This window comes from Microtus oregoni, unplaced genomic scaffold (assembly GCF_018167655.1).
Source record: "Microtus oregoni isolate MIOR12 unplaced genomic scaffold, Mior012 000001F_ref0000356, whole genome shotgun sequence".
NCBI lineage: Eukaryota > Metazoa > Chordata > Mammalia > Rodentia > Cricetidae > Microtus > Microtus oregoni.
In genome coordinates, this window is record NW_024543060.1 from 51,704,071 (window position 1) to 51,724,691 (window position 20,621).

The following is a 20,621-nucleotide window of genomic DNA, read 5'->3' on the forward strand; positions in this document are numbered from 1 at the left end:
GCTTGACGATTTAATCCTAGCACTGGGAGCCAGGTGGATTGCAAATTTGAGGCCAGTGTGGGATATAAAGTGAAATACTGTATTTCTTGAGGGTTTCTTAACGAAATCAACATTATCATTACAATTATGACTGAAAATGTACAAGCTGTATCTGATTCTAGGAATCTCATACCATTTTGGAACACATACTAAAATATAGGTCTCTTGAACTTTTGGGTGCCTTCTAGAAATCTCAGAGTTTTTAGAATTTGATATGAAGATATTTATTAAAAAGATAAAGACATTTGAGATGATCGATAAGTGTTACCTTGGTACATCACTCAATCAAAGTCACAATAAAAAAGCTTAAAAGGGAGAACAATGAGATGGATCAGAGGATAATGCTTATCGCATGAGCTTAGCAACCTTCATTTGATCCGTGGAGCCCACATAAAAGTGGGTAGGGAGAACTAACTTTACAAAGTTTCCCCTTGGCCTCCACGTGTGTGCAGTGACATACATGCACCCCAAACAATAATAATTCATTTTTTAAAGTCTTAAATTATGTTTTAGTGAAAGCTCAGTTCTTTCAAGATGGAGAAGACTCTTCCGCAATCAGGACCGAGTAAAAGAGCACAGAACTCTTCTTTGTTTACCGAGCTGCTCCTGAGTCTGGGGTGTCCTGTTTTCACCCCCTCCCCCAGATAGGAATTGGTAAACAGAGGTTTACCGGGCTGCTCTGAGTCTGGGGTGTCCTGTTTTCACCCCCTCCCCCAGATAGGAATTGGTAAACAGAGGTTTACCGGGCTGCTCTGAGTCTGGGGTGTCCTGTTTTCATCCCCTCCCCCAGATAGGAATTGGTAAACAGAGGCTGGCTTATTTAGCGTTTCTGCAGAACTGGGAAGGGGAGGAGTTTAACTTCTCGTTGCTAGGGATACACATGTGAAGGGTTGGCTGGGAGAGAAGCCAGGAGAGGCCCTCCCTGGGAGAGATGCTGGCAGGGTATTGGGTTCTCCTCGGTCTGAGTGGGGTTCTTTTGATTCCTGTTACACTGGTAGAATGCCCTCTGTCTTTCTTGACCACTCCCCATTGTTGAGGGCCTTGGATTGCTCTGCCATCTATCACAGAACTCATGAGAAAGTCCTGAAATATGTCTGTACCTGGAAGAAATAAGCAAAGTATATGTGGAAGCCGAAGTCAGAAGGGATCCTGTTAGTGAGGTCACCTTGGGAACTGGAGATGTAGCTTGCTGCTTTTTCCTTCTGCTGAGAACCATTGCCTGTCTAGTGGCTCTCAACAGTTTGCTGGGACCCAACACCCTATCCTCACCCCCGAGGACCTTCTACACCCCATGGTACAGTTTCATCCTCATAAGGGGCTGGAGGGATGGCTCAGTGATTAAGAGCACTGGTCGTTCTTCCAGAGGACCAGGTTAAATTCCTAACACCCACATGTAGAGGCCAAGGGAAAACTTTGTAAAGTTAGTTCTCTCTACCCACTTTTATGTGGGCTCCACGGATCAAATGAAGGTTGCTAAGCTCATGCGATAAGCATTATCTTCTGATATCCACATTTACTCACAACTACTGTAACTACAGTCTCAGGGGATCCAGCACACCTCCTTCTGGTATCCATGACCACTACATACACATGGTGAACATGCAGGTAAAACACCCATACACATAAAATAGAAATAAAGGTTAAAGAACTATACACATAAAATAAAATAAAATAAATATTTAATGGAAAAGAACCTGGTTGTAATCTCTCAGCTTTGCTTACTTTTGGAAGGGCTGGTACAACTGACTCCATTTTTTCCCTCCTCCCTCTCTCCCTCCCTTCTTCCTTCCTGTGTGTCGATGTCTTGTTTGACAACTTCATCCCTTGTCTCTGAACATTTTCTTGGAAGGCATTGCTGATCACCCATCCAGTGTTTCAGTCTTGGTCACTTGTTGCCAGGATGAGATTGCTTCGGTTGCTCTGGTCTGGTCCTGTGCTGGTGAGTGGCAGGCAGTGACAGAAAGGCCCTTTCAGTCAGAGTAGAGTATGAGAGGCCAGGTCTAGAAGGATGGACTGTTAGGCCGTATTTGCCTAGAGGCCATTTTTTAAATTGAATTTTGCTTTTCTTATACTTGACAGCCTAGCCTCTTAGAACACTAGCAGGTGGTTTTGTTCTAAGATTTCCTTAAGAGGCAACATTCCTGGCACTTTGAGTTTTGTTCTCTACTTTTTGTTCCTACTATCTCTGTGTGTGTGTGTGTGTAGGTAGAGACAGAGAGAGAATCTTATACGGTCAAGATGACCTCATTAGCCCTGAACTCCTTGTCCTGTTCCTCCACCTTCCACATGCAGGGATTATAGGCAGGTACACCATACGTGGCATTGAATTTATCATAACATGAACTTAAAGCTTTATAAGCCATATAAACCTGGACATTACATTTTCATTTTATCAAAATTTAAGAAAGATTTGGGGGCTGGCAAGATGGCTCAGGTACTAAATTTGTTTCTTGGCAAGCTTAACAACCTGAATTTAGTCCTGTACCTAAAATGGCAGATTTTGCAAGTTGTCCTCTGACCTCCACATATGTTTTGTGATACACACACACACACACACACACACACACGTTGTTTTTTCCCATATCAATGAGGTTACAACTACATAACCTGCAAACACATGTATATATAGAAGTTTACATGTAGACCTAAGGTGCACATTCATACACTAAAATACAGATGAAAACAAAATCTTACAGCTTTCATCTTGGGTTTTTCACTTGCTGACTTATAAGTGATCTTACGTCTTATTACATTTTATTGTCCCAGGTGATCTATATAGCCAAGCAATCCTAAATTTGCGTTGTAAAGGTAAGACTTTTTGTTGAAACAAGGTACAAAATGTACATCTTAAGTAAACAGAACTTAACTCTAAATATCCCTATTCGCTTGGAAAAGAAGAGACTATACAAAGGCCCAGGTCAGATAAAATGGCCAAGGGAGAGACTTGTGTAGATTTAAGGCCTTTTTGTGGATCGTGAGTCTGTAGAGAGGGTTCACCATTAGAGTAGAAATGGTTTTCAGTTTTGTTTTGTAAAGACTTTGAGAATAGGAAGGTACAATGTCAGAACGTCATGGAGCTTAGTCGAGCTGGGGGACATCGTCCTTCTCGTGCAGGTTACTGTATTACCTTACTGGCTCCAGAGCACAGCCCTGTAACAAACAAGGCACAGAGCATTTTCTGTGCCTGCTTGGCCACCTTTGGAAGGCATCTGTATGAGTTACTTTTCTGTTGCTGTGACAGAATGCCATGACCAGTGTTGTTCTTAATTCCTGCGGGTTGTTCTTAATTCCTGCGGGTTAGACGAGGGTTACGCTAGAAAAGACACAGACTCGCGGCGGTACCACGTGGTACACTTTTTAATGGGAGGGGAAAACACACTAGGAAAAGTGAAAGGAAGGGACAAAGGGAAGGGACAAGAAGGGGAAGGGAAGGGGCGAACTCGTGGCTTGTCCTTGCTTTTAACGGAGGATGCAAAGGCTTCTGGGAAATGTGTCCCGCGCTTGCGTGCGCTGGAGTCCAGAGGGATGCTGGGAGTTGTAGTGTTGCAAGGGAACAACAACCAGAGGTGACTTGAGAGACTGGTCCAGATAGGGACCTGTAATGGCAGGGGAGGCTAAAGCAGGAAGCCAAGTGAGCACATTTCAACTGTAAACATAAAGCAGAGAGAGAGAGAGAAAGCTGGAAGTGGGGCAAGGCTATAAGCTCTAAAGCTTCCTCAGCAGGCCTCCACCTTCTACAAGTTCTGTTTCCTCTGCTAATAGCGCCACCAACTGGGGACCAAGTGTTCAGTATCTGAGCCTACGGGGAACATTGTTCATCCAGACAATTGCAGCATTTTTACACATGTGAAAACTTTTTTGCTTAACTTTCCTTTTTTTTGAGATTTATTTTTAATGATAGGTATGTATGTATCTGTGTGTGAACGTATGTGCATGTGAGTGCAGGTGCCTGAGAATGCCAGAAGGGGTCGCCAGATCCCCTGCAGCTGGAGTTGCAGGAACTTCTCTACATGGATGCTCAAAACTGAACTCAAGTCCTCTGCAAGAACCAATATGTGCTTTTAACCACAGAGCCATCTCTCTAGTCCTTTTGATTTTAACTTACTGCAGGTTTCAATCATTTTAGAATATCAGGGCTGGGGATGACTAGCTGGTGAGTAAGACACCCTGAGTTCAAGTCCCAGAACTTACATTTTAAGAAAAAAATACTGGCAGGGCGAATTGCACACACCTTTAATCCCAGCTCTTGGGAGGCAGATTTAGGCGGATCTCTGTGAGTTTGAGGCCAGCCTGGTCTACAGAGTGAGTTTCAGAACTGTTACACAGAGAAACCCTGTCTTGAAAAACCAAAAAAGGAAGGAAGGAAGGGAAGAAAAGATACTGAACATGGTGTCATGTACTTATCCCTGGGACTTGAAGCCAGACAGCCTGGCCTAACTGGTGAGAGTCAGGCCAGTGAGAGACTCAGGAAAACTAAACCCAAGCAGAACAAAAGGTGGACCTGAGGAATGACACCCAAGGTTGAATCCTGGCTTCCACACACGTGCTTACTTGTGTAACCCCGCCTCCAACACTCACACTGTGAGACACACGCACAGGCACGCAGGCAAAGAGAAAGCCCCTAAAAGGGATTTTAGAGCCCGAGGAGGAACATTCTAGAACTCTAGATCTGTGGTGGTCATTGGCTGAGACAGCTAAAGTCAGGGATGTCTCCTGAGCTCCAGGATGGAGTGGAGACCAGCGGAGAGGTTAAGTGAGCTTTGACAGGATGAGGCAGGAATATAAAGTACCTCTGCAAGAGTCCAGGTGGGCAGACTGGGAGAACCGGCTGCCCAGGCCTTTGCTTGTTGTGGCTTTTTTTTTTTTTTTTTTTTTTTGAAAGTTACGATGGAATCAGGGTGACATAAGGCTCTGGGCATGGAAACTGAGTCTCCCCTGCAGAAAACAGTCTCTTCCTTCCCAGGCCCTCACACGTGTGTGATTAGTGGAGCAAACAGTGCTGGGAAGCAGATACCTGGAAGGCAAGCAAGCACACGTGGAGAAGCCCTACCTTGTCCGTGTGGGTGTAGTGCCTTGTTGGGTAGATGATTTAGCAGTGATTTGTGCCTGGTAGGATAGCAGGTAGCAGGCAGATGGGTGGCCTGAGTATTAGGGATATGTTTCAGATGGGAGATAGCAAACTGGGCTTTACTCTTGTTGGTTTACTTTCTCTGCCTTTCTGGCCCGAGGAGAAGCTGCACAGCCATATTTTGTTGCCGCTGGTTTATATTTTACTTCTGGAGCTAGGGGGTGTTTGGGGACTTCCCACTATGCACTGAAAGGCTAATGCCGCTTTATCTGTCCGCTTTGCATTTTGTTGATCTTTGCTGCAAGGACAGCATTTGAAAATATGCCGACCCCTCTGCACACACTGAGTACCCTAACTTCCTGCCTACCCCAGCATTTCCTTTCCTGAGAAGTCGCACTTATGTTAAAGGCAAGCACCTCTAATCACTGACTGTCACTGCAGCCCTCAGGAGGGAGGGCAGAGTTCTTCTCTCTCCTGCAGCTGCTTCTTAGGAGTTTCCTGCTCCTGTCGTTGGGGGAGGGCAGAAGGCAGACTGACAGACTGAAACAGCAGCATTCTGGTAGGGCTGGAGCTGGAAGTGGAGCTCACTGCCAGCCGATGTGGAGTGCCCTGCCGTTGTTCTGGAAGGGGGAAGTTGCAGCAACAGGAGGGGAAGAGGAATTAATAGGGTTGGATCTGTGTCGGGCAGGAGAGATCTGAGAGAGGAGGAGGAGGCCTCATACCCTGTCAGTTGAGAGACTGCTCCAGAAGCCTGGGTAGGAGCGGAGAATGAGGCAGGGCTGAGCAGAGAGAAGCTGGGCTTCCGTTTGTTTACTCAGAGCCTGGCAAACCATTCCTGGTGGAAGAGGCTCCTAAAAGGGTTTCCATGGCAATTGAGCAAGGAGCTGCCTGGCCAGGCTCTGTGAGGACACCTGCTGTCAGGAATCCCCAAAGCGTCTGAAGTTTATCTTTTGGGGTTCTTTTGAAGAGAAGTTGCTAGCCTGTGATTGGTTCACAGCCTTTACACCTCACCTTCAGCACTGACTGCAAAATAGGTTAATTCTGGGCAAATGAAACGAAAGGCAACTCCCTGTAGCTTGACAGCCACCAGGTGCTTAGAGGACCTGGTAAGGCTCTTTACAGAGGGCTGGAGCTGGTCACCTAGATGATGGCGCTTGCGGGTCTTTGGGAGCATTGGTGGTCCGCCTCTGCTGTGAACCCGGTCAGGACAAGATGTGGCCAGCGATGTGCGTCCTGAGCCCTGCCCCCTGGGGCACTGGAGCCAACACAGCCTGTAGGGTCCCTAGCTCCAGCCCCTCCCTTTCCCTTTATACTGTCACCGTCACTGCAGTCTTGGCTGGTTTCCTTTGGGTGTGTAAGGTCATGTAGGTGGCTCCAGAGTTAGCATCTTTCCTTTTTTCTCTTGAGGAGAGCTGAGGCTCCATGTGAGTTACTGGGGAGACCCCTCGACTCCATTAGCTCTCCCTGCCACTGTGTATCTTGTGGTACATTGTTGACTGTGTGGCCTCTCATGAAAGCAATGAAACCACTTTCTCTCCAGTGACCTTCCTCTTCGCAGAATGTCTACTGGTTAAAGTCCAACCCCCGGAGTCTCCATGGCCTCTCTGATGAAGAGGGCCATACAAGTATGGCCCTTTGGTTTGAGAAATCCCAGCTCCTCTACTGCCCTTGTCCTAGACTGACAGTGGAGGGGCTGTCCTTTTAATGTTAGTCTCTGGCTTTGACCTCAAGGTTTTGGTTAGTGAACACCCAGAAGATTCTTGTCTTAGCTCCTTCTTCTGCTGCTGTTTCATTGATTACCTGCCTAAAGTCCTTTCTGTGGGTGTAGGTGACTGGTATACTTGATGGCTTTAATTAAGGTCTCTGGTCCCCAGATGCGGTCCTATGGATGTGACACCATTTTTGTTTCCAAGATCTGATGATATTTCATGACCTTATAATAGAGGGACAGGCGGTATGTGTGGGCTGTGGGAGAGCTTAGCCTCAGAAGGCCGCTGACCTTCTTATTTCCTCTTATTTGTACTGAGAGCCTGTAGTCTAAGTTGTGTCTTTTGCCCCTTGATAATCCCAGTGTCTGCCTGATAGCGGTTCAGGAGATACCTGTCTGATGGGGCAAGTGAGTAGGGCAGCCGAGATTTCCCAACTCCTGGACCCACAGGTAGAAAAGGCTTATAGTCAGGGGCTTGCTGACCACCTCAAATGCAGCCAGGAAGCTGAGTGCCAGCTCCTGGCTGGAGGGACGGTGCAGTTACAGGGCTTGTTACACACGTGCAGAACAGATGCCTGCGCGCTGGAGAGACTAAGCATGAGCCATGAGAAAATGAGCAGAGGAGCAGAAAAGTGTTTATCAGGGTGATGACGGCTGAGCCGAGGGTAGCCAGGCCAGAGCCACCCTTCGGTGATGAGCGTGACCATGCTGGTGTTGCTCTGCTGGCTCTAGATTCCTGCCTTTCCTTCTATGTATCCTGCTTAACTCTGCGTGCCTTCTCTTCGAGCAAGACAGCCTTGCTTGGAACAGTCTCCCTTGGCCGCCTCCACCTGACTAGATGTTCCCTTTCTACCCTCCCACAATCTGCCTCCATATTAGTGCACACTAAGTGACCGCTCTTGGTACTACTCCAGACCTGCCTCCCACGCCTGCTACTGCCCTATCTCCTGAGCACCTGCTCTGCACCTGCTGCCAGGTAGGCCGCTGAAGAGAAATAGGTTGTAGTTCTGAGCCAGGAGGTTAAGTGGAAACTGGGTACCTTCAGGCCACAGAGACCTGTGTGGCCTGTGACATGAGAGTGGCAGCTGGGGGTGTAAAGCCGTCCCCCAGCCCCTGCAGAGAGTCACTAGAAAGAGTTGGGGTCTGGAGACTGCTGTCTAAGGCCTGTGTGTTTCAGATGGTGAAGCTGGAGCCCAGAGGCACAGAGACTCCTGTAGTCAGCCAGGTTGCTGCTGGCATTCCTGAGACCCAGACCAGCCTTAGGGCTCTACAGGGCTCTACAGCAAATGCTATTAAAGAAAACACGACCCGGGCACGCCCCCCACCCCGTTCCTACCCACAATGAAAACTGAACCAGCTCTACCTTTGTCATTAATGCTCGGAATGGAAATGGAGAGTAGGCAAAGCTGGGCTTCCTTACTCCTGGTGACCAGGAGCCTTTGGGTGCCTGTGAGCCAGGACTTCAAAGCAGAGGCACGCGCTCTATCCTCACAACCAGGGACTGAGACCCTAGGCTCTCTGAGCCAGTGACTTCTAACTCTAGGCTCTCAGAACCAGAAACTGAGACTCTAGGCCCTCAGAACCAGAGGGTATTTGCTTTGAACCTTGAGAGGTTGTGCCCCTGGCCTTTAAAGCTAGAGACAGTTCTAAGGCTGGAGAATGAAGGACTTCATGACCCTAACATTTCAAAGCCGGGGACTTGATTCTAGGTCTTCCACGCAGGAAGCTTGTCGTGCTGGGCTTTCACTGCAGTGTCCCCTTCCGAGCGCTGGTGTCAAACGGCTGTTCCTTGACCTCCAATCACCCCCTGGTAGCCAGAGATGATAACACGGCAGCCTTCTGGAATCATGCATTGATCCCTTTCTTACAATGTAATTAAATTGTGTGCATGCGTGTGTGCATGTGCGCGCGTGTTTATTGGGTGTTGGGGAGCGCCATGGTGAATGTGTGGAGGTATAAACTCCAGGGTTCTGGGGATTGCAGTTAGGTTTTGGGGTTAGCAGCAAGCACCGTTACCCACGGAATTGTCTCACCAGCTCTCTACCTGTCTCTTCTGCGGTCTCTTGCCTCCCTGCATCTCATCTCCTCAGAGCCTAACTCCTGTCAGCTTTCCCCTGCCTCTCCCCTCCTCACTGGTCGTCCCTGCTCCTGTCTGCTTTCTGAGTCCCTCCGGACGTTGACTGGGGCTAGAAGCCACAGACTGTCATCTGCTTCTCAGCTCAGAGCTCAAGGCCACTGTCCCTGTGACAATGCTGTAAGTTAGCAGTCCAGATCACCCAGCAAAGACGTTGCCAGGGCTTTCTGTCAAGCACTGCAGAGTCGTGCCCAGGACGGCTGTCTGCCAGGGGCCGACTAGAAACTGCAGCAGGAGCATCGCTTACACAGCCAGTCATTGACTGTGTAGCGGCTGCCAGTGGAGCAGCGTGTAATGGGCATGTCACCTGAAGCAGCTACAGCTGTGATGCTTCCTGCAGCTGGAGTAGAGTCTTCATTGATCATCTGCCCTCGTAAAGTTGTCATTTATTAGCGTGACAACCCAGAGAAACAGTGTAGACTCAGCTGTTTAGTTGACACTCTCACAGACAGAGCATACATAGCTGAAGCCACGATGGCCAGTAAGTCCCTGATCGCCTCATGGAGTTTCAGGGACAGCAGGGGTGAGCCTCACACCCTATCGGGGACAGCAGCAGTGGTCCCAATTTCTGCTTCCTCTCCTTGTCTGGGAAGGGTCTGATAGTTGCCAGTCAAGGGACCAGATGGCTTGCTCCTGACAGCATTGTTTATGTAGTTGTAGTAGTAGTAGTAGTAGTAGTAGTAGTAATAATAATAATAATAATAGTAATAATGTAATAATAGGAGAAGGAGTAAAAAAAGAAAAGCCAGGTGTGGTATACTCCTATTGTGTTATGGAGAAGCTAGGACACGAGGATTGCTGAGAGTTTAAAGCCAACCAGAATTACAGAGTGAGTCTGAGTCCAGGATAGATTAAATTTTTTAAAGTAATTTATTTTTATTCTGTGTTCATTGGTGTTTTGCCTGCTTGTATGTTTGTGTAAGGGTGTCAGAAACCCTGAAACTGGAGTTAACAGACAGATGTGAACTGCTTTGTGGGTGCTGGGAATTGAACTTTGGTCCTCTGGAAGAGCAGCCAGTGCTCTTAACTAATAAAAAGAATTTTTTAAATGTGCTAACTATAAAGCCCTAACATGAAATTTAAATTCCCGGGTAAGCTTTGCCCAGCAGCACTGACGACCCAGCCACATTCCCCCAGGGGACTGGGTCTCTCTGCCTGTTGGTTTTTCTTCCTTGTATTCAAGAGAAAGTGGCAGTTTTGTCCTGTTGTTACTTCTCCTTCTCTGTCAGTCAGTAATTTTGAAAAGTTCTGTTTGTGTTCAAGTTACCAAACAGGGCAAGAGCCAAGAGAAAAACCCGCCTTCGATTCAGGCTACAGATCTGACCTGTGTGCCCACCACGTTCGCTGAAAAGCAAGGGGAGATGCCGTCTGAGAAGTTCAGACGAAGATGACAGCTGGGGAACATTTCACAGGAAAATGCCCCACTGAGAAATTTAGTCAGAAAAGCAAGATGTGGGGAGATCCCTGGGTTCAACTCAGTCCCCGACTCTGACTGTCTGACTCCCTGACCTGCTCTGCACACATAAAGGGTGGAACCAGTGCTAGATGCACCCATGGGACAGGCTTGCTCATAGGCCCAAGCTTTGGGGCAAGGAAGCAGCAAGCCCCAGGCCACATGGTGCCTGGCTCCAGCACCCGGAACCAGTGGGTGTTTAAAGTGAGCATGTGTTCTTTTTTGTTTTACAGCTTTCCTGTCACAGGGGTTCAACCTCAGAGAAGTATGACAGCCTCCGGGACACACTGTCCCAAGGTATGTCATACTAGAGTTTGAGAAGGCAGGAAGATCACATTCAGCTTCCCTTGCCCTTCGTCCTTTATTAGACAGATGTGTGTGGCTAGCCCTAGGTCCCATCCTCAGTAGTACATGAACTTGGCTTGGTGCTTCATTCACACTTAGAGTCCCAGCATTTGGTAGACAGAGGCAGAATAAGAAATTTAAGGCTATCCTTGGCTACAGAGGAAGTTTGAGACCAGCCTGAGCTAGAGACTCTGTCTCAAAGAAAAAAAGCAGTGTATATTCGTTGTACAAAAAAATGGTTTCATTATGACGTGTGTGTGTGTGTGTGTGTGTGTGTGTAAGTAAATGTGGCATTTGTCTTTCTGAGTTTATTTTATTACATTTATTACATTTAACATGGTGATCTGTTTTATCCTTATTTCTGCATGACTTTCTTCTTTATGGGTGAATAAAACTCCATTGCATGTGTATACCACACTTGTCTTATCCCTTTGCTCACTGATGGGCAGCTAAGTTGATTCTGTAGCTTGGCTATATGGATAGGGCCATGCTAAACAGTAGCGTAGGCACCCCCCCCCCCCCGCACACTGATTTTGTTGATTCCTTGGTTAATACCCAGGGATGGTATTATTGTCTTGTTTTGAGGTACCCTAGACAGTTGTCAAGCACAGATGATCAAAAGGCGGTGATATGATTTTGTCTGGACTCTAGACCCTCTTGGCCTCAGGCGGAGGGGAGGGGAGGGTGGAATGAAGGTTTATGACCTATTTTCAGGCCAGCAGAATAAGAGAATTCTGTAATACAGAAAGGAGAAGGGAAGGGCCTTTCTCAGCTGCCAAGATGCCATATTTGGGGTTGTAGTGGCATTTCAAATGTATTTTAATAAATAAAGACTGTCTGGAGATCTGAGAGTACAACAGTCACACTGGTCAGCCTTACAGACCAGGTTATGTAACACACCTTTAATCCCAGTAGCCACAGTGACACACACCTTTACTCCCAGTAGCCACAATGACACACACCTTTAATCCCAGTAGCCACACTAGTTGCCATAGAAACTGGTCAGTGCATGCCTTTAATAACAGTGGTGCAATTCTTTAATCCCAGAACTAGAGAGGATTATAAAATGGGAGAAGACAGCTCGCAGAAGCAGTCTCCTTCTGAGATTTCAGGAGGCAGGATCACTATTTTTGGTCTGAGGTCGAGGTAAGAGCCAGTGGCTGGCTGTTTTGCTTTTCATATCTTTAGATTGAACCCCAATTTCTGACCCTGAGTTTTTATTAATTGTGCTTCATGGGGTGTCTCAGTGTGAGCCCTACAGGTGTGGGTGTCCATAGTGTTAATAGTTGTGGTTCATGCGCTCATTTTCCCATAGTCCCCTACCTGGATGTGTGAGTAACTACTGTTTACTCTCTGTCTGAGAACCTTGAATTGCGTCTCCTCTGGGGCTGTCACAATGAATGGTGCTGCCTTGAACATTCCTGTCATGATTTGGTGAGCACACACTCATTTTCTCCGAGGCAGCCACACTGAATTCCTGTGCTCTGGAGTATGTTTAGGTCCAGCCTCTAGAGACTTTTAAAAACACCAAGAAAGCCAGGTGTGGTGACACTCCTTTCATCCCAGCACTTGGGAGGCAGAGACAAGCATATCTCTATGAGTTTGAAGCCAGTTTGGTCTGCAGAGTGAGTTCTAGTACAGCAAGCACTATGTAGAGAGACTTTATCTCAAAAAACAAACAAAACAACAATACTAAGAACGTTTTTTGAAACTCAAAAATAAGAAGAGAAAGTGGGGCATGAAGGATAGCACTCTAGGCGGATTCGGGGATAGTAAGCTCGGTGCAGGCCAGCTATATGGTAAGACTGTCACAGTGGGAAATCCTGAAAATGGCGTTTATAATTGGTCAGTGTTCTTCCAGCAGGGCCCTTCCCTGTGGTTGTATAGTAAGACTATTTTCAGAAATACCTGAGAGACTGAGAAATGGCATCACAGCTGCCTGCAGGTCTAGCTCCAGGAAACCCAGCACCCTTTCTGGACTCCACAGGCACCTCTCCCTTACATATGTTCACACGAACTCGTAAGTAAGATAAACCTTTGTGCTGGCGGAATGGCTCAGCAGTTAAAAGCACGTACTGCTCTTCCATGCTGGGCAGCTCACACCCGTCTGTAGCTCCAGCTTCAGGGAATCGAACACCTTCTGGCCTCAGAAGACACTTGTGTTCCTGTGCACAGACACAGACACATAGATAGTTTAATAACTGACAGTAAAGATACAGCTCAGGGTTAGAGCGTTGGTGTAGCATTTGCAAAGCCTGGGCATCGGTATCGGGTGCCCCCACAGTTGTGATAAGATAATGATGATAGCGTGCTTAGTTCTTCTTACTTCAGTTAGGATCTCACTCGGAACCCCAGGCTGGCCTGGAACTTAATATATAGCCTAAGCCAACTCATGTTGAATGAGCTACTATCCCTGGCAATAGTGATAATTAAAAAGTAATAATAACTGAGAGGCTGATGTGGTAGCCCAACCTGTAATCTCAGGAAGCATCCTGGAATACATATTAAGATGACAACCTGTCTCAAAAGAAGGGAGAGAATATAAATATGTGTAATTTATTCAAACTTTGCTTTGAAATCCACAGTAAGTTTAATTTTTAAAATTGTGACAGTATATACACTATAAAATTTTTCATTTCATCTAGTTACACTGTGTTTGAGAACATTTTTGTAGACCACATTCAGAAGAATTTTAAGCCAGGTATGGTGCCTCTCACCTGTAATTCCTGCACTTGGGGTGGAAATGGGGAAATTATGAGCTAAGGCCAGGCTGCCATCTGTCATGGCTCCCTTTAGCAGTTGTAGTAGGTTTGGGATCATTTTATTGTCATATTCATAGATTTTTGACAAACAGAATAGACAGCGACACAGACTGAGGAAGAAAGCCCATTCTCAGCATCAGGGCCTCTCAGAGGACTCAGGCTCAGGTTCTTCCAGACCTAGAGCAAAAGTGTGTGAAAGGACAGTACCCTCAGACCGAGCTTGACCTGGGCCTCTTACTGGGCTCCAGGCTCTGTTTCTCGGCTGCCGGACTCGTCACACTCCCAACGACTGGTCTTGTCTTCCTGGCCCATGTTTTACTGATGATAAAGACGATACTCTCCTGCCTCCGAGTTCTGCAGAACTAGAGGAAACTAGACTTGGAACACTCTTCTAAATCTCTGCCTTGTGCCCCATTTGACCCTGTCTGCTTTGGGGTCAGCCAGGAATAGTATAAACCTAGAAACTTAAAAGAGGAGCTGGGGAAAGGACCTGTGGTTTGACATTTTTCAGAACTCTTTTTTGTGTGTACGTGTGAGAGAGAGAGGGAGTGTGTGTGTTTCAATAGTACTTTTCATGTGTACAGCTCAGGAGAGGAAGAACTAAAATAGAAGGAGCCACGGAGGAGGGGCGGCCTGGAGGGGAAGGAAATGTGCTCACAATACTCGATGATCTCTAAATCTAGGGTTCTGGGGGGGTTTTGGAGGGGCAGTGCCAAAGTGGGTTCCCACACCCACCCACCTGAAACTTTCCCAGCCTTCTGAAACCCCAAGCTCTATCTAGCCTGACTACAAGGTGCCCCAACGGCTCAGGGAGGCAGGGGATTCTTGGAGACCTGGATCTAGCTTTAGGGCCCTGTGACAGCCAGCAGTGCCTTCCCGAGGCTTCCAAAGGCTTAAGCTACACCATGCCACCGTGGCCTCCTCCCTGCCACAGGTGAGACAAGGTCTCATTTTGATCAGAGAATGTGTGGCAACAAGATGGGAGGGGTCCAGGTCCCCATATCTTGCTGTGCTTGAGTTCACTTACACTGCAAGTTTCTCGGGTACCAACTTTAGTAGAAAGAGAAACAACCAGGAGATTGTTGGGAGAGGGACAATACACCCCCTTTCCCCTTAACCCCTCTCTCTCAATTTGTCCCCCAGCTAACATTGCCTACCTTTCACACCCCTCCAGTCCACCCCTGTCGCAGCGTCTGTGTTCCTCACCTGACCACTCGCCCATCTCACCATGGCTGACAAGGCTACAGGGATCCCCGCTGTAGGTTAGACTGCCACATCAGGCTCTCTTCCTTCAGACACTTGCTGTGTAGATGATTGCTTTGTTATCTCTCGTCTCCCAGTGGTCTGAGAACTCTAGGGACAGTTCGGATTGAGTGAGCCTGCCCACTGCTGTCACCCAGCCCTAGAACAAGGCTTACCTGGAAGAAAGTACCCACAACCCGAGTCAGCAGAGGCTGGGGAAGGCAGGAAGGGATTGGAGAGGAAGAAGGGAGATGCTAGGGCCCACAGGAACGAGGATTGCCTCTGGCCTTATACCCCTCCACGACTTGTAGGCTTCCTTTTAGTGCTCTGGAGAGCACATCTCACAACTGCCAAAGCACATAACCGATAGAACTGCAGTCCTGAGGGAAATGAGATGCCCCAGGAGAGAGTTTTGATCTGAGCGAGAAGAGCGTCTGCTCAGGTGTTAGTGCCAAGGGAGCCCAGGCGAGGACCAGCAGCTGCAGGGCAGGCTGTTTGACACCGTAGACGGCGTCCTTCCTTCACTTGAGGCGCATAAGCTGTCCTTTATCCAATCTTCTCAGAGTATCTGTTTGAAAGTGGGCCCAATCCTACTCTGCCATTACGTGGAGTTGAGGGATAGTGTGCACACCGGTGCACTTTTCACGCGTGATTTGGTACTTTGTAGCAAGTGCAGAGTTGTCCCATCATCCCGTCCTCAAAAGACTCTGCAGTCGCTCAGTTCCATCCCAGCCGTATGAAGCCTCTCCATCTGCTAATGTACCACACACTCGCCTTTTCTGCACATTTCTTATGCACGGAAACATATACTTTGGAGCCTTTGGAGTCTGGCTGTTTCCACTGAGCACTGTTTTCTTGAGGCTCACGTTACTGATCAATGTTAATCAGTCATCACAGGTGAGTGACATGAACAGAGAACTGATGTGGGATTCCCCTCTGTATGCTATGAATACCATTGGTTAATAAAGAAATCTGCCCTGGCCTGTGATAGGGTAGAGTAGAGCTAGGCGGGGAAGACTAAACTGAATGCTGGGAGAAAAAAGGTGGAGTCAAGAGAAGCCATGTAGCCCCACCAGAGACAGACGCTGGGGATGGAATGTTACCTGGTAAGCCACAGCCACTTGGTGATACACAGATTAATGGAGATGGGCTAGTTTAAGAAATACGCTTAAGCTTTTGGCCAAACAGCATTGTGAATAATATAGTTTCTGTGTGATTATTTTGGGGCTGAGAAGCCAGGAATGAACAAACAGTCCTCTACAAGAGAAAACTTTGTCACCAGAGAGGGAAGGTTAAGCAGAAGCAGAGCCAGGGACAGGATTATCTTTAGAGTCACACTCCACTGTCCTCCTTCCTTCAGCTGCACTCCACCTCCTGAATTTCCAGTGTTCCCAGCTGGAAATCAGATCTTTAGCATAGGAGCCTGTGGAGACATTTTATATGCTGTCCAACCTTAGCACGGTCCTAATGACTTTATTTGTTAACCTTGTGTCCAGCCATCACTGGCTCTCACAGTAGATCGTCAGCTCTTTCCTTGGCTCTTCAGAGTACAGCATGTCATCTGCTGCAGTGACGTCATTGTGTTATTGTACCTCAGTCTCCTGGTCGCTGTGATGCATTGATGGGGACATAACTCAAGGTGTAGAGTAGTAGCAGGGGTCAGTTCTTTACTGTCACATGCCTGACAGTGAAGTGTTGAGTTGTGATTTTACAAGTCTGCAGGCACCCTCAATCTGTCATGTGACTTTCTGTGCCTAGAATGCTAAGCATTTTTTCAGTGGTCAGCTTCATCGCATGCTTTCTTGTCTATTGAAATGACATTGGTGGATTCCCTGATGATAGCCTGCACTTGTATTTGTTGAATGCACCTGTCTGTCATAAAGCACTCGTCTGTGTTTAGCTCCTAAACAGAACTAGATGCTAAGCCAGATCACTTACACAGAAGACAGCCAGTGAATACAGAGAAAGAAAAGACAGTGATGGCTATGTCCTGGCCTCATCCAGAGGGCCATCAGCTAGAGGAGTCCCAGTGGAGAACAAGTAATCACTAACCTTGTGCAAGTCGGGGAAAGAAAGAATCTTGAGAAGAATTCTGGGTGTGTTCGAAAGAAATTATTTGAAAAACAGCTTGAAATGATTGAACTGCATATCTGAGAAGACTCTGGAGCACTGGAGCAAGATAGGACAGAAATTGGGGTGGAGCTTAATTTTCTAGAATGAAGAGAAGCAGAAAAGGACAGAGACAGGATGAAACCAGGGAGACAGAGTGTGATGTGTCATCTTCATCATCAGCTGGAGACTGATGGTCCCTCTTCATCATCAGCTGGAGACAGAGTGTGATGGTCCCTCTTCTTCATCAGCTGGAGACTGATGGTCCCTCTTCATCATCAGCTGGAGACTGAGGTCCCTCTTCATCATCAGCTGGAGACTGGTGGTCCCTCTTCATCATCAGCTGGAGACAGATGGTCCCTCTTCATCATCAGCTGGAGACTGGTGGTCCCTCTTCATCATCAGCTGGAGACTGATGGTCCCTCTTCATCATCAGCTGGAGACTGGTGGTCCCTCTTCATCATCACTTTCATCGTCAGAATCATCTAGAGACACACTCCTTGGTGTGTCTTTAAGGGGCTTCCAGATAGGTTTCGCTGAATGTGGAAGTCACACCCTGCATGGCAGTACACCATACTGTAGGCTGTGGTTCTGGACTGGAAAAAGAAGAGGGTTGGGGAGAGGATGTCAGCTGAGCACCGGGATTCATCTGCCTGCTTCCTGACTGCTGATCTGCAGGTGCCGCCACGTGCTCCCCCACCCCACCTTACCTGATGTGGTGGACATCATGCCCTCACTCTGTAGCCAAAAACTAACCCCTCTGTCCTCAGGGTGTTTGTCAGGGGTTAGGTTACAGCAATGGAAAGTAGCTAATACACTGAGTGAGAGTAGAAGGAAGGAGGAGAAGAAAGGATGGACTCTGGGCAGGAGGAGAAGGGTGAACTCTGGGCAGGAGGAGAAGGGATGGACTCTGGGCAGGAGGAGAAGGGTGGACTCTGGGCAGGAGGGGAAGGGTGGACTTTGGGCAGGAGGAGAAGGATGGACTCTGGGCAGGAGGATAAGGGATGGTCTGGGCAGGAGGAGAAAGGATGGACTCTGGGCAGGAGGAGAAGGGATGGACTCTGGGCAGGAGGAGAAGGGATGGACTCTGGGCAGGAGGAGAAGGGTGGACTCTGGGCAGGAGGAGAAGGGTGGACTCTGGGCAGGAGGAGAAGGGTGGACTCTGGGCAGGAGGAGAAGGGTGGACTCTGGGCAGGAGGAGAAGGGTGGACTCTGGGCAGGAGGAGAAGGGATGGACTCTGGGCAGGAGGAGAAGGGATGGACTCTGGGCAGGAGGAGAAGGGATGGACTCTGGGCAGGAGGAGAAGGGTGGACTCTGGGCAGGAGGAGAAGGGATGGACTCTGGGCAGGAGGAGAAGGGTGAACTCTGGGCAGGAGGAGAAGGGATGGACTCTATGCAGGAGGAGAAGGGTGGACTCTGGGCAGGAGGATAAGGGATGGTCTGGGCAGGAGGAGAAAGGATGGACTCTGGGCAGGAGGAGAAGGGTGGACTCTGGGCAGGAGGAGAAGGGTGGACTCTGGGCAGGAGGAGAAGGGATGGACTCTGGGCAGGAGGAGAAGGGTGGACTCTGGGCAGGAGGAGAAGGGATGGACTCTGGGCAGGAGGAGAAGGGTGGACTCTGGGCAGGAGGAGAAGGGATGGACTCTGGGCAGGAGGAGAAGGGATGGACTCTGGGCAGGAGGAGAAGGGATCCACTCTGGGCAGGAGGATAAGGGATGGACTCTATGCAGGAGGAGAAGGGATGGACTCTGGGCAGGAGGAGAAGGGTGGACTCTGGGCAGGAGGAGAAGGGTGGACTCTGGGCAGGAGGAGAAGGGTGGACTCTGGGCAGGAGGAGAAGGGTGGACTCTGGGCAAGAGGAGAAGGGATGGACTCTGGGCAGGAGGAGAAGGGATGGACTCTGGGCAGGAGGAGAAGGGATGGACTCTGGGCAGGAGGAGAAGGGTGGACTCTGGGCAGGAGGAGAAGGGATGGACTCTGGGCAGGAGGAGAAGGGTGAACTCTGGGCAGGAGGAGAAGGGATGGACTCTATGCAGGAGGAGAAGGGTGGACTCTGGGCAGGAGGATAAGGGATGGTCTGGGCAGGAGGAGAAAGGATGGACTCTGGGCAGGAGGAGAAGGGTGGACTCTGGGCAGGAGGAGAAGGGTGGACTCTGGGCAGGAGGAGAAGGGATGGACTCTGGGCAGGAGGAGAAGGGTGGACTCTGGGCAGGAGGAGAAGGGTGGACTCTGGGCAGGAGGAGAAGGGATGGACTCTGGGCAGGAGGAGAAGGGATGGACTGGGCAGGAGGAGAAGGGATGGACTCTGGGCAGGAGGAGAAAGGTGGACTCTGGGCAGGAGGAGAAGGGCAGACTCTGGGCAGGAGGAGAAGGGCGGACTCTGGCCTGAGGACTTGGTATCACTAAATTCTGTGCACATCTCATGCTACAACATGAAAAAACAATAGTTTTTTTAATTGTTGACTGTACTCCTAGGATTTGGAATTTAATCAACAGAGAAGGAAAATAAAGTGAGAAGCAGAGCTAGAAGTGTAAGAAGGGACCTAGACAAAGACGCTTCTAAAGGCTTCCTCCAAGGCAGCTGCTTCCTCAGCCGGGCAGCACCCCCTGCCACCCAAATGTGCCTTCATATGAGTCTGTCAGTTGATTGTTCCCAAAAGTCCACCTCCGAGCCACACTTTTAATGTAGTAGCTGTTGGGGAAGGCCACGTTTTATCAAAACTATACCAGGTGCTTTGTTATTGCTGGCATCTCAGAAGACTGGATATGTTCTTACTGTATGATACAGTCCTGTGCTCTAAGACCTACACTCCTAGGTACCAGAAAATATCCTGGTGGTGGCCCCTCAAGATCTAGCTTCGAGCAAATGGCAGTGCCCTGTTAAGGCCTTCACTTTGGCCTCTCGTATTCTCCAAACCTCGCTGAGCACATTAAGAACACGGCAGAGAGGATTGTGGTTGAGGCACAGAGCAGATCAGTGCCAACTGCAGCTCGCGAGTTCCAGCTGAGACGTGCAGGGTAGTGGAACGTCCGTCAGGCTTTCTCATGGGAAGTGACATTTGATCTGACTTTTTCAGGATCCACAGAGAAGCATTCGCAAGGACACAGGACTTTCCTTTAACCAGAAAAATCCCATGTCAAGAACATGCATTCCTCAGCTTAGAGTTCAGAGAAGCAAAAAGCAGAAATTTCCCCCCCTCCCCAGGCTGTGGGGTTGAAACAGGAAACTACCCAGGAACCCTCTGCAGTCGAACCCCGGGGATTCCCAGCTCCCAGGACGGGTGGGCGTTTTTCACAAGAAGCATTCTGGGTACAGCTTCCACCTGTGTCCTGGCTCTTGAAATGGAAGCTCCAGGAGGCTTCCGGATGCTCACTGGTGTGCGGTGGGACCCTAGCACCTGTGGCTGAGGTGAAGCTGCATGAAGAAATCTTTCAGAGTTGATGAGGAGGAGCCGTACCTTTCTGTGCTTGGCAGTATAGTGCCTGCCTTCTGGAGACAGCATCTCCACTGCCTGGAGCAGGTGGGATGCCTCCTGCCTGGGCTGCGGAGGTGCAAATAACGCTGCCTGTGCCCTGAACCACACGCACTGGTCCAGGGCTGTAAGTCTTAGCTGGTGCTAGAGCTGCATAGGATAGGGATTCCTTACCTCAGAGGGGACCTGAGCTAGAACAAGCCCCACAGTGGTGGGGGATGGGTTGGGAAGGTCACCTCCTCTGAGGGCTGACATAGGCTGACCCCTGATCCTTAAAGGAGGAGCTG

The 20,621-nt window shown here is 48.8% G+C and overlaps 1 protein-coding gene across 1 annotated transcript in view; it reads left to right on the forward strand.

The window, feature by feature from the left end:
- The window catches only part of LOC121464348 (putative mitochondrial import inner membrane translocase subunit Tim8 A-B), a 31,934-nt gene that overhangs the window by 1,194 nt on the left and 10,119 nt on the right, over positions 1–20,621 (forward strand). The window lies entirely within an intron of this gene.